Below are 15,222 nucleotides of genomic sequence, written 5' to 3'. Positions count from 1 at the left end.
GTTGCAGGTGGTTATTTCTTCATGCGCAGTGGTCAACGCGGCACTCTCTAGCTGCCAAGAGCACTTTTTACTATGCGCACCCAACCAGACTGACGGGAGGAGCACATTTCAGAAAACGTGCTCAGCTCGTCCAGAAAACGCGATTTAAGCAAAAAAATTAAAAATGCACCTAAAACCTAAGCCAAACGTTGCAGATGGTCATTTCTTCATGCGCAGTGGTCAACGCGGCACTCTCTAGCTGCCAAGAGCACTTTTTACTATGCACACCCAACCAGAGTGACGGGAGGAGCACATTTCAGAAAACGAGCTCAGCTCGTCCAGACAATGCGATTTAAGCAATAAAATTAAAAATGCACCCAAAACCTAAACCAAACGTTGCAGGTGGTTATTTCTTCGTGCGCAGTGGTCAACGCGGCATTCTCTAGCTGCCAAGAGCACTTTTTACTATGCGCACCCAACCAGAGTGACGGGAGGAGCACATTCCAGAAAACGTGCTCAGCTCGTCGAGAAAATGCGATTTAAGCAATAAAATTAAAAATGCACCCAAAACCTAAACCAAACGTTGCAGATGGTTATTTCTTCATGCGCAGTGGTCAACAAGGCACTCTCTAGCTGCCAAGAGCACTTTTTACTATGCGCACCCACCCAGAGTGACGGGAGGAGCACATTTCAGAAAACGTGCTCAGCTCGTCGAGAAAATGCGATTTAAGCAATAAAATTAAAAATGCACCCAAAACCTAAACCAAACGTTGCAGGTGGTTATTTCTTCAAATGCAGTGGTCAACGCGGCACTCTCTAGCTGCCAAGAGCACTTTTTACTATGCGCACCCAACCAGAGTGACGGGAGGAGCACATTCCAGAAAACGTGCTCAGCTCGTCGAGAAAATGCGATTTAAGCAATAAAATTAAAAATGCACCCACAACCTAAACCAAACGTTGCAGGTGGTTATTTCATGCGCAGTGGTCAACGCGGCACTCTCTAGCTGCCAAGAGCACTTTTTACTATGCGCACCCAACCAGAGTGACGGGAGGAGCGCATTTCAGAAAACGTGCTCAGCTCGTCGAGAAAATGCGATTTAAGCAATAAAATTAAAAATGCACCCAAAACCTAAACCAAACGTTGCAGGCGGTTATTTCTTCATGCGCAGTGGTCAACGCGGCACTCTCTAGCTGCCAAGAGCACTTTTTACTATGCGCACCCAACCAGAGTGACGGGAGGAGCACATTTCAGAAAACGTGCTCAGCTCGTCAAGAAAATGCGATTTAAGCAATAAAATTAAAAATGCACCTAAAACCTAAACCAAACGTTGCAGGTGGTTATTTCTTCGTGCGCAGCAGTCAACGCGGCACTCTCTAGCTGCCAAGAGCACTTTTTACTATGAGCACCCAACCAGAGTGACGGGAGGAGCATATTTCAGAAAACGTGCTCAGCTCGTCGAGTAAATGCAATGTAAGCAATAAAATTAAAAATGCACCCAAAACCTAAACCAAACGTTGCAGGTGGTTATTTCTTCATGCGCAGTGGTCAACGCGGCACTCTCTAGCTGCCAAGAGCACTTTTTACTATGCGCACCCAACCAGACTGACGGGAGGAGCACATTTCAGAAAACGTGCTCAGCTCGTCCAGAAAACGCGATTTAAGCAAAAAAATTAAAAATGCACCTAAAACCTAAACCAAACGTTGCAGATGGTCATTTCTTCATGCGCAGTGGTCAACGCGGCACTCTCTAGCTGCCAAGAGCACTTTTTACTATGCGAACCCAACCAGAGTGACGGGAGGAGCACATTTCAGAAAACGTGCTCAGCTCGTCGAGAAAATGCGATTTAAGCAATAAAATTAAAAATACACCCAAAACCTAAACCAAACGTTGCAGATGGTCATTTCTTCATGCGCAGCAGTCAACGCGGCACTCTCTAGCTGCCAAGAGCACTTTTTACTATGCACACCCAACCAGAGTGACGGGAAGAGCGCATTTTAGAAAACGTGCTCAGCTCGACGAGAAAATGCGATTTAAGCAATAAAATTAAAAATGCACCCAAAACCTAAACGAAACGTTGCAGATGGTCATTTCTTCATGCGCAGTGGTCAACGCGGCACTCTCTAGCTTCCAAGAGCACTTTTTACTATGCACACCCAACCAGAGTGACGGGAGGAGCACATTTCAGAAAACGTGCTCAGCTCGTCCAGACAATGCGATTTAAGCAATAAAATTAAAAATGCACCCAAAACCTAAACCAAACGTTGCAGGTGGTTATTTCTTCGTGCGCAGTGGTCAACGCGGCATTCTCTAGCTGCCAAGAGCACTTTTTACTATGCGCACCCAACCAGAGTGACGGGAGGAGCACATTTCAGAAAACGTGCTCAGCTCGTCGAGAAAATCCGATTTAAGCAATAAAATTAAAAATGCACCCAAAACCTAAACCAAACGTTGCAGATGGTCATTTCTTCATGCGCAGTGGTCAACGCGGCACTCTCTAACTGCCAAGAGCACTTTTTACTATGCGCACCCAACCAGAGTGACGGGAGGAGCACATTTCAGAAAACGTGCTCAGCTCGTCGAGAAAATGCGATTTAAGCAATAAAATTAAAAATGCACCTAAAACCCAAACCAAACGTTGCAGGTGGTTATTTCTTCATGCGCAGCGGTCAACGCGGCACTCTCTAGCTGCCAAGAGCACTTTTTACTATGCGTACCCAACCAGAGTGACGGGAGGAGCACATTTCAGAAAACGTGCTCAGCTCGTCGAGAAAATGCGATTTAAGCAATAAAATTAAAAATGCACCTAAAACCTAAACCAAACGTTGCAGGTGGTTATTTCTTCGTGCGCAGCAGTCAACGCGGCACTCTCTAGCTGCCAAGAGCACTTTTTACTATGCGCACCCAACCAGAGTGACGGGACGAGCACATTTCAGAAAACGTGCTCAGTTCGCCGAGAAAATGCGATTTAAGCAATACAATTAAAAATGCACCTAAAACCTAAACCAAACGTTGCAGGTGGTTATTTCTTCATGTGCAGTGGTCAACGCGGCACTCTCTAGCTGCCAAGAGCACTTTTTACTATGCGCACCCACCCAGAGTGACGGGAGGAGCACATTTCAGAAAACGTGCTCAGCTCGTCGAGAAAATGCGATTTAAGCAATAAAATTAAAAATGCACCTAAAATCTATACCAAACGTTGCAGGTGGTTATTTCTTCATATGCAGTGGTCAACGCGGCACTCTCTAGCTGCCAAGAGCACTTTTTACTATGCGCACCCAACCAGAGTGACAGGAGGAGCACATTTCAGAAAACGTGCTCAGCTCGTTGAGAAAATGCGATTTAAGCAATAAAATTAAAAATGCACCCAAAACCTAAACCAAACGTTGCAGGTGGTTATTTCTTCATGCGCAGTGGTCAACGCGGCACTCTCTAGCTGCCAAGAGCACTTTTTACTATGCGCACCCAACCAGAGTGACGGGAGGAGCGCATTTCAGAAAACGTGCTCAGCTCGACGAGAAAATGCGATTTAAGCAATAAAATTAAAAATGCACCCAAAACCTAAACCAAACGTTGCAGGTGGTTATTTCTTCATGCGCAGCAGTCAACGCGGCACTCTCTAGCTGCCAAGAGCACTTTTTACTATGCGCACCCAACCAGAGTGACGGGAGGAGCACATTTCAGAAAACGTGCTCAGCTCGTCGAGAAAATGAGATTTAAGCAATAAAATTAAAAATGCACCTAAAACCTAAACCAAACGTTGCAGGTGGTTATTTCTTCATATGCAGCAGTCAACGCGGCACTCTCTAGCTGCCAAGAGCACTTTTTACTATGCACACCCAACCAGAGTGACGGGAGGAGCACATTTCAGAAAACGTGCTCAGCTCGTCGAGAAAATGCGATTTAAGCAATAAAATTAAAAATGCACCTAAAAACCTAAACCAAACGTTGCAGGTGGTTATTTCTTCATGCGCATTGGTCAACGCGGCACTCTCTAGCTGCCAAGAGCACTTTTTACTATGTGCACCCAACCAGAGTGACGGGAGGAGCACATTTCAGAAAACGTGCTCAGCTCGTCGAGAAAATGCGATTTAAGCAATAAAATTAAAAATGCACCCAAAACATTAAACCAAACGTTGCAGGTGGTTATTTCTTCATGCGCAATGGTCAACGCGGCACTCTCTAGCTGCCAAGAGCATTTTTTCCTTTGCGCACCCAACCAGAGTGACGGGAGGAGCACATTTCAGAAAACGTGCTCAGCTCGTCGAGAAAATGCGATTTAAGCAATAAAATTAAAAATGCACCTAAAACCTAAACCAAACGTTGCAGGTGGTTATTTCTTCATGCGCAGTGGTCAACGCGGCACTCTCTAGCTGCCAAGAGCACTTTTTACTATGCGCACCCAACCAGAGTGACGGGAGGAGCACATTTCAGAAAACGTGCTCAGCTCGTCGAGAAAATGCGATTTAAGCAATAAAATTAAAAATGCACCTAAAACCTAAACCAAACGTTGCAGGTGGTTATTTCTTCGTGCGCAGCAGTCAACGCGGCACTCTCTAGCTGCCAAGAGCACTTTTTACTATGCGCACCCAACCAGAGTGACGGGAGGAGCACATTCCAGAAAACGTGCTCAGCTCGTCGAGAAAATGCGATTTAAGCAATAAAATTAAAAATGCACCCAAAACCTAAACCAAACGTTGCAGATGGTCATTTCTTCATGCGCAGTGGTCAACGCGGCACTCTCTAGCTGCCAAGAGCACTTTTTACGATGCACACCCAACCAGAGAGACGGGAGGAGCGCATTTCAGAAAACGTGCTCAGCTCGACGAGAAAATGCGATTTAAGCAATAAAATTAAAAATGCACCCAAAACCTAAACCAAACGTTGCAGGTGGTTATTTCTTCATGCGCAGTGGTCAACGCGGCACTCTGTAGCTGCCAAGAGCACCTTTTACTATGCACACCCAACCAGAGTGACGGGAGGAGCGCATTTTAGAAAACGTGCTCAGCTCGACGAGAAAATGCGATTTAAGCAATAAAATTAAAAATGCACCCAAAACCTAAACCAAACGTTGCAGGTGGTTATTTCTTCATGTGCAGTGGTCAACGCGGCACTCTCTAGCTGCCAAGAGCACTTTTTACTATGCGCACCCAACCAGAGTGACGGGAGGAGCACATTTCAGAAAACGTGCTCAGCTCGTCGAGAAAATGCGATTTAAGCAATAAAATTAAAAATGCACCTAAAACCTAAACCAAACGTTGCAGGTGGTTATTTCTTCATGCGCAGCGGTCAACGCGGCACTCTCTAGCTGCCAAGAGCACTTTTTACTATGCGCACCCAACCAGAGTGACGGGAGGAGCACATTTCAGAAAACGTGCTCAGCTCGTCGAGAAAATGCGATTTAAGCAATAAAATTAAAAATGCACCCAAAACATTAAACCAAACGTTGCAGGTGGTTATTTCTTCATGCGCAGTGGTCAACGCGGCACTCTCTAGCTGCCAAGAGCATTTTTTACTATGCGCACCCAACCAGAGTGACGGGAGGAGCACATTTCAGAAAACGTGCTCAGCTCGTCGAGAAAATGCGATTAAAGCAATAAAATTAAAAATGCACCTAAAACCTAAACCAAACGTTGCAGGTGGTTATTTCTTCATGCGCAGTGGTCAACGCGGCACTCTCTAGCTGCCAAGAGCACTTTTTACTATGCGCACCCAACCAGAGTGACGGGAGGAGCACATTTCAGAAAACGTGCTCAGCTCGTTGAGAAAATGCGATTTAAGCAATAAAATTAAAAATGCACCTAAAACCTAAACCAAACGTTGCAGGTGGTTATTTCTTCGTGCGCAGCAGTCAACGCGGCACTCTCTAGCTGCCAAGAGCACTTTTTACTATGCGCACCCAACCAGAGTGACGGGAGGAGCACATTTCAGAAAACGTGCTCAGCTCGTCGAGTAAATGCAATTTAAGCAATAAAATTAAAAATGCACCCAAAACCTAAACCAAACGTTGCAGGTGGTTATTTCTTCATGCGCAGTGGTCAACGCGGCACTCTCTAGCTGCCAAGAGCACTTTTTACTATGCGCACCCAACCAGACTGACGGGAGGAGCACATTTCAGAAAACGTGCTCAGCTCGTCCAGAAAACGCGATTTAAGCAAAAAAATTAAAAATGCACCTAAAACCTAAACCAAACGTTGCAGATGGTCATTTCTTCATGCGCAGTGGTCAACGCGGCACTCTCTAGCTGCCAAGAGCACTTTTTACTATGCACACCCAACCAGAGTGACGGGAGGAGCACATTTCAGAAAACGTGCTCAGCTCGTCCAGACAATGCGATTTAAGCAATAAAATTAAAAATGCACCCAAAACCTAAACCAAACGTTGCAGGTGGTTATTTCTTCATGCGCAGTGGTCAACGCGGCACTCTCTAGCTGCCAAGAGCACTTTTTACTATGCGCACCCAACCAGAGTGACGGGAGGAGCGCATTTCAGAAAACGTGCTCAGCTCGACGAGAAAATGCGATTTAAGCAATAAAATTAAAAAATGCACCTAAAACCTAAACCAAACGTTGCAGGTGGTTATTTCTTCGTGCGCAGCAGTCAACGCGGCACTCTCTAGCTGCCAAGAGCACTTTTTACTATGCGCACCCAACCAGAGTGACGGGAGGAGCACATTTCAGAAAACGTGCTCAGGTCGTCGAGTAAATGCAATTTAAGCAATAAAAATTAAAAATGCACCCAAAACCTAAACCAAACGTTGCAGCTGGTTATTTCTTCATGCGCAGTGGTCAACGCGGCACTCTCTAGCTGCCAAGAGCACTTTTTACTATGCGCACCCAACCAGAGTGACGGGAGGAGCACATTTCAGAAAACGTGCTCAGCTCGTCCAGAAAATGCGATTTAAGCAATAAAATTAAAAATGCACCTAAAACCTAAACCAAACGTTGCAGATGGTTATTTCTTCATGCGCAGTGGTCAACGCGGCACTCTCTAGCTGCCAAGAGCACTTTTTACTATGCGCACCCAACCAGAGTGACGGGAGGAGCACATTTCAGAAAACGTGCTCAGCTCGTCGAGAAAATGCGATTTAAGCAATAAAATTAAAAATGCACCCAAAACCTAAACCAAACGTTGCAGATGGTCATTTCTTCATGTGCAGTGGTCAACGCGGCACTCTCTAGCTGCCAAGAGCACTTTTTACTATGCACACCCAACCAGAGTGACGGGAGGAGCGCATTTCAGAAAACGTGCTCAGCTCGACGAGAAAATGCGATTTAAGCAATAAAATTAAAAATGCACCCAAAACCTAAACCAAACGTTGCAGGTGGTTATTTCTTCATGCGCAGTGGTCAACGCGGCACTCTCTAGCTGCCAAGAGCACTTTTTACGATGCGCACCCAACCAGAGTGACGGGAGGAGCACATTTCAGAAAACGTGCTCAGCTCGTCCAGAAAATGCGATTTAAGCAATAAATTTAAAAATGCACCTAAAACCTAAACCAAACGTTGCAGATGGTCATTTCTTCATGCGCAGTGGTCAACGCGGCACTCTCTAGCTGCCAAGAGCACTTTTTACTATGCACACCCAACCAGAGTGACGGGAGGAGCGCATTTTAGAAAACGTGCTCAGCTCGACGAGAAAATGGGATTTAAGCAATAAAATTAAAAATGCACCCACAACCTAAACCAAACGTTGCAGGTGGTTATTTCTTCATGCGCAGTGGTCAACGCGGCACTCTCTAGCTGCCAAGAGCACTTTTTACTATGCGCACCCAACCAGAGTGACGGGAGGAGCACATTTCAGAAAACGTGCTCAGCTCGTCGAGAAAATGCGATTTAAGCAATAAAATTAAAAATGCACCTAAAACCTAAACCAAACGTTGCAGGTGGTTATTTCTTCATGCGCAGCAGTCAACGCGGCACTCTCTAGCTGCCAAGAGCACTTTTTACTATGCGCACCCAACCAGAGTGACGGGAGGAGCACATTTCAGAAAACGTGCTCAGCTCGTCGAGAAAATGCGATTTAAGCAATAAAATTAAAAATGCACCTAAAACCTAAACCAAACGTTGCAGGTGGTTATTTCTTCATATGTAGCAGTCAACGCGGCACTCTCTAGCTGCCAAGAGCACTTTTTACTATGCGCACCCAACCAGAGTGACGGGAGGAGCACATTTCAGAAAACGTGCTCAGCTCGTCGAGAAAATGCGATTTAAGCAATAAAATTAAAAATGCACCTAAAACCCAAACCAAACGTTGCAGGTGGTTATTTCTTCATGCGCATTGGTCAACGCGGCACTCTCTAGCTGCCAAGAGCACTTTTTACTATGTGCACCCAACCAGAGTGACGTGAGGAGCACATTTCAGAAAACGTGCTCAACTCGTCGAGAAAATGCGATTTAAGCAATAAAATTAAAAATACACCCAAAACCGAAACCAAACGTTGCAGATGGTCATTTCTTCATGCGCAGTGGTCAACGCGGCACTCTCTAGCTGCCAAGAGCACTTTTTACTATGCACACCCAACCAGAGTGACGGGAGGAGCACAGTTCAGAAAACGTGCTCAGCTCGTCGAGAAAATGCGATTTAAGCAATAAAATTAAAAATGCACCCAAAACATTAAACCAAACGTTGCAGGTGGTTATTTCTTCATGCGCAGTGGTCAACGCGGCACTCTCTAGCTACCAAGAGCATTTTTTACTATGCGCACCCAACCAGAGTGACGGGAGGAGCACATTTCAGAAAACGTGCTCAGCTCGACGAGAAAATGCGATTTAAGCAATAAAATTAAAAATGCACCCAAAACCTAAACCAAACGTTGCAGGTGGTTATTTCTTCATGCGCAGTGGTCAACGTGGCACTCTCTAGCTGCCAAGAGCACTTTTTACTATGCGCACCCAACCAGAGTGACGGGAGGAGCGCATTTTAGAAAACGTGCTCAGCTCGACGAGAAAATGCGATTTAAGCAATAAAATTAAAAATGCACCCTAAACCTAAACCAAACGTTGCAGGTGGTTATTTCTTCATGCGCAGTGGTCAACGCGGCACTCTCTAGCTGCCAAGAGCACTTTTTACTATGCGCACCCAACCAGAGTGACGGGAGGAGCACATTTCAGAAAACGTGCTCAGCTCGTTGAGAAAATGCGATTTAAGCAATAAAATTAAAAATGCACCCAAAACCTAAACGAAACGTTGCAGATGGTCATTTCTTCATGCGCAGTGGTCAACGCGGCACTCTCTAGCTTCCAAGAGCACTTTTTACTATGCACACCCAACCAGAGTGACGGGAGGAGCACATTTCAGAAAACGTGCTCAGCTCGTCCAGACAATGCGATTTAAGCAATAAAATTAAAAATGCACCCAAAACCTAAACCAAACGTTGCAGGTGGTTATTTCTTCATGCGCAGTGGTCAACGCGGCACTCTCTAGCTGCCAAGAGCACTTTTTACGATGCGCACCCAACCAGAGTGACGGGAGGAGCACATTTCAGAAAACGTGCTCAGCTCGTCCAGAAAATGCGATTTAAGCAATAAATTTAAAAATGCACCTAAAACCTAAACCAAACGTTGCAGATGGTCATTTCTTCATGCGCAGTGGTCAACGCGGCACTCTCTAGCTGCCAAGAGCACTTTTTACTATGCACACCCAACCAGAGTGACGGGAGGAGCGCATTTTAGAAAACGTGCTCAGCTCGACGAGAAAATGCGATTTAAGCAATAAAATTAAAAATGCACCCACAACCTAAACCAAACGTTGCAGGTGGTTATTTCTTCATGCGCAGTGGTCAACGCGGCACTCTCTAGCTGCCAAGAGCACTTTTTACTATGCGCACCCAACCAGAGTGACGGGAGGAGCACATTTCAGAAAACGTGCTCAGCTCGTCGAGAAAATGCGATTTAAGCAATAAAATTAAAAATGCACCTAAAACCTAAACCAAACGTTGCAGGTGGTTATTTCTTCATGCGCAGCAGTCAACGCGGCACTCTCTAGCTGCCAAGAGCACTTTTTACTATGCGCACCCAACCAGAGTGACGGGAGGAGCACATTTCAGAAAACGTGCTCAGCTCGTCGAGAAAATGCGATTTAAGCAATAAAATTAAAAATGCACCTAAAACCTAAACCAAACGTTGCAGGTGGTTATTTCTTCATATGTAGCAGTCAACGCGGCACTCTCTAGCTGCCAAGAGCACTTTTTACTATGCGCACCCAACCAGAGTGACGGGAGGAGCACATTTCAGAAAACGTGCTCAGCTCGTCGAGAAAATGCGATTTAAGCAATAAAATTAAAAATGCACCTAAAACCCAAACCAAACGTTGCAGGTGGTTATTTCTTCATGCGCATTGGTCAACGCGGCACTCTCTAGCTGCCAAGAGCACTTTTTACTATGTGCACCCAACCAGAGTGACGTGAGGAGCACATTTCAGAAAACGTGCTCAACTCGTCGAGAAAATGCGATTTAAGCAATAAAATTAAAAATACACCCAAAACCGAAACCAAACGTTGCAGATGGTCATTTCTTCATGCGCAGTGGTCAACGCGGCACTCTCTAGCTGCCAAGAGCACTTTTTACTATGCACACCCAACCAGAGTGACGGGAGGAGCACAGTTCAGAAAACGTGCTCAGCTCGTCGAGAAAATGCGATTTAAGCAATAAAATTAAAAATGCACCCAAAACATTAAACCAAACGTTGCAGGTGGTTATTTCTTCATGCGCAGTGGTCAACGCGGCACTCTCTAGCTACCAAGAGCATTTTTTACTATGCGCACCCAACCAGAGTGACGGGAGGAGCACATTTCAGAAAACGTGCTCAGCTCGACGAGAAAATGCGATTTAAGCAATAAAATTAAAAATGCACCCAAAACCTAAACCAAACGTTGCAGGTGGTTATTTCTTCATGCGCAGTGGTCAACGTGGCACTCTCTAGCTGCCAAGAGCACTTTTTACTATGCGCACCCAACCAGAGTGACGGGAGGAGCGCATTTTAGAAAACGTGCTCAGCTCGACGAGAAAATGCGATTTAAGCAATAAAATTAAAAATGCACCCTAAACCTAAACCAAACGTTGCAGGTGGTTATTTCTTCATGTGCAGTGGTCAACGCGGCACTCTCTAGCTGCCAAGAGCACTTTTTACTATGCGCACCCAACCAGAGTGACGGGAGGAGCACATTTCAGAAAACGTGCTCAGCTCGTCGAGAAAATGCGATTTAAGCAATAAAATTAAAAATGCACCTAAAACCTAAACCAAACGTTGCAGGTGGTTATTTCTTCATGCGCAGCAGTCAACGCGGCACTCTCTAGCTGCCAAGAGCACTTTTTACTATGCGCACCCAACCAGAGTGACGGGAGGAGCACATTTCAGAAAACGTGCTCAGCTCGTCGAGAAAATGCGATTTAAGCAATAAAATTAAAAATGCACCTCAAACCTAAACCAAACGTTGCAGGTGGTTATTTCTTCATATGCAGCAGTCAACGCGGCACTCTCTAGCTGCCAAGAGCACTTTTTACTATGCGCACCCAACCAGAGTGACGGGAGGAGCACATTTCAGAAAACGTGCTCAGCTCGTCGAGAAAATGCGATTTAAGCAATAAAATTAAAAATGCACCTAAAAACCTAAACCAAACGTTGCAGGTGGTTATTTCTTCATGCGCATTGGTCAACGCGGCACTCTCTAGCTGCCAAGAGCACTTTTTACTATGTGCACCCAACCAGAGTGACGTGAGGAGCACATTTCAGAAAACGTGCTCAGCTCGTCGAGAAAATGCGATTTAAGCAATAAAATTAAAAATGCACCTAAAACCTAAACCAAACGTTGCAGGTGGTTATTTCTTCATGCGCAGCAGTCAACGCGGCACTCTCTAGCTGCCAAGAGCACTTTTTACTATGCGCACCCAACCAGAGTGACGGGAGGAGCACATTTCAGAAAACGTGCTCAGCTCGTCGAGAAAATGCGATTTAAGCAATAAAATTAAAAATGCACCCAAAACATTAAACCAAACGTTGCAGGTGGTTATTTCTTCATGCGCAGTGGTCAACGCGGCACTCTCTAGCTGCCAAGAGCATTTTTTACTATGCGCACCCAACCAGAGTGACGGGAGGAGCACATTTCAGAAAACGTGCTCAGCTCGTCGAGAAAATGCGATTTAAGCAATAAAATTAAAAATGCACCTAAAACCTAAACCAAACGTTGCAGGTGGTTATTTCTTCATGCGCAGTGGTCAACGCGGCACTCTCTAGCTGCCAAGAGCACTTTTTACTATGTGCACCCAACCAGAGTGACGGGAGGAGCACATTTCAGAAAACGTGCTCAGCTCGTTGAGAAAATGCGATTTAAGCAATAAAATTAAAAATGCACCTAAAACCTAAACCAAACGTTGCAGGTGGTTATTTCTTCGTGCGCAGCAGTCAACGCGGCACTCTCTAGCTGCCAAGAGCACTTTTTACTATGAGCACCCAACCAGAGTGACGGGAGGAGCACATTTCAGAAAACGTGCTCAGCTCGTCGAGTAAATGCAATCTAAGCAATAAAATTAAAAATGCACCCAAAACCTAAACCAAACGTTGCAGGTGGTTATTTCTTCATGCGCAGTGGTCAACGCGGCACTCTCTAGCTGCCAAGAGCACTTTTTACTATGCGCACCCACCCAGACTGACGGGAGGAGCACATTTCAGAAAACGTGCTCAGCTCGTCGAGAAAATGCGATTTAAGCAAAAAAATTAAAAATGCACCTAAAACCTAAACCAAACGTTGCAGATGGTCATTTCTTCATGCGCAGTGGTCAACGCGGCACTCTCTAGCTGCCAAGAGCACTTTTTACTATGCACACCCAACCAGAGTGACGGGAGGAGCACATTTCAGAAAACGTGCTCAGCTCGTCCAGACAATGCGATTTAAGCAATAAAATTAAAAATGCACCCAAAACCTAAACCAAACGTTGCAGGTGGTTATTTCTTCGTGCGCAGTGGTCAACGCGGCACTCTCTAGCTGCCAAGAGCACTTTTTACTATGCGCACCCAACCAGAGTGACGGGAGGAGCACATTCCAGAAAACGTGCTCAGCTCGTCGAGAAAATGCGATTTAAGCAATAAAATTAAAAATGCACCCAAAACCTAAACCAAACGTTGCAGGTGGTTATTTCTTCATGCGCAGTGGTCAACGCGGCACTCTCTAGCTGCCAAGAGCACTTTTTACTATGCGAACCCAACCAGAGTGACGGGAGGAGCACATTTCAGAAAACGTGCTCAGCTCGTCGAGAAAATGCGATTTAAGCAATAAAATTAAAAATACACCCAAAACCTAAACCAAACGTTGCAGATGGTCATTTCTTCATGCGCAGTGGTCAACGCGGCACTCTCTAGCTGCCAAGAGCACTTTTTACTATGCACACCCAACCAGAGTGACGGGAAAAGCGCATTTTAGAAAACGTGCTCAGCTCGACGAGAAAATGCGATTTAAGCAATAAAATTAAAAATGCACCCAAAACCTAAACCAAACGTTGCAGGTGGTTATTTCTTCATGTGCAGTGGTCAACGCGGCACTCTCTAGCTGCCAAGAGCACTTTTTACGATGCACACCCAACCAGAGAGACGGGAGGAGCGCATTTCAGAAAACGTGCTCAGCTCGACGAGAAAATGCGATTTAAGCAATAAAATTAAAAATGCACCCAAAACCTAAACCAAACGTTGCAGGTGGTAATTTCTTCATGCGCAGTGGTCAACGCGGCACTCTCTAGCTGCCAAGAGCACTTTTTACTATGCGCACCTAACCAGAGTGACGGGAGGAGCACATTTCAGAAAACGTGCTCAGCTCGTCCAGAAAATGCGATTTAAGCAATAAATTTAAAAATGCACCTAAAACCTAAACCAAACGTTGCAGATGGTCATTTCTTCATGCGCAGTGGTCAACGCGGCACTCTCTAGCTGCCAAGAGCACTTTTTACTATGCACACCCAACCAGAGTGACGGGAGGAGCGCATTTTAGAAAACGTGCTCAGCTCGACGAGAAAATGCGATTTAAGCAATAAAATTAAAAATGCACCCACAACCTAAACCAAACGTTGCAGGTGGTTATTTCTTCATGCGCAGTGGTCAACGCGGCACTCTCTAGCTGCCAAGAGCACTTTTTACTATGCGCACCCAACCAGAGTGACGGGAGGAGCACATTTCAGAAAACGTGCTCAGCTCGTCGAGAAAATGCGATTTAAGCAATAAAATTAAAAATGCACCTAAAACCTAAACCAAACGTTGCAGGTGGTTATTTCTTCATGCGCAGCAGTCAACGCGGCACTCTCTAGCTGCCAAGAGCACTTTTTACTATGCGCACCCAACCAGAGTGACGGGAGGAGCACATTTCAGAAAACGTGCTCAGCTCGTCGAGAAAATGCGATTTAAGCAATAAAATTAAAAATGCACCTAAAACCTAAACCAAACGTTGCAGGTGGTTATTTCTTCATATGTAGCAGTCAACGCGGCACTCTCTAGCTGCCAAGAGCACTTTTTACTATGCGCACCCAACCAGAGTGACGGGAGGAGCACATTTCAGAAAACGTGCTCAGCTCGTCGAGAAAATGCGATTTAAGCAATAAAATTAAAAATGCACCTAAAACCTAAACCAAACGTTGCAGGTGGTTATTTCTTCATGCGCAGTGGTCAACGCGGCACTCTCTAGCTGCCAAGAGCACTTTTTACTATGCGCACCCAACCAGAATGACGGGAGGAGCACATTTCAGAAAACGTGCTCAGCTCGTCGAGAAAATGCGATTTAAGCAATAAAATTAAAAATGCACCCAAAACCTAAAACAAACGTTGCAGATTTTCATTTCTTCATGCGCAGTGGTCAACGCAGCACTCTCTAGCTGCCAAGAGCACTTTTTACTATGCGCACCCAACCAGAGTGACGGGAGGAGCACATTTCAGAAAACGTGCTCAGCTCGACAAGAAAATGCGATTTAAGCAATAAAATTAAAAATGCACCCAAAACCTAAACCAAACGTTGCAGGCGGTTATTTCTTCATGCGCAGTGGTCAACGCGGCACTCTCTAGCTGCCAAGAGCACTGTTTACTATGCACACCCAACCAGAGTGACGGGAGGAGCGCATTTCAGAAAACGTGCTCAGCTCGTCAAGAAAATGCGATTTAAGCAATAAAATTAAAAATGCACCTAAAACCTAAACCAAACGTTGCAGGTGGTTATTTCTTCATGCGCAGCAGTCAACGCGGCACTCTCTAGTTGCCAAGAGCACTTTTT

This window comes from Syngnathus scovelli, chromosome 18, assembly GCF_024217435.2.
Source record: "Syngnathus scovelli strain Florida chromosome 18, RoL_Ssco_1.2, whole genome shotgun sequence".
Classification (NCBI taxonomy): Eukaryota; Metazoa; Chordata; class Actinopteri; order Syngnathiformes; family Syngnathidae; genus Syngnathus; species Syngnathus scovelli.
This window is presented reverse-complemented; position numbering follows the sequence as displayed.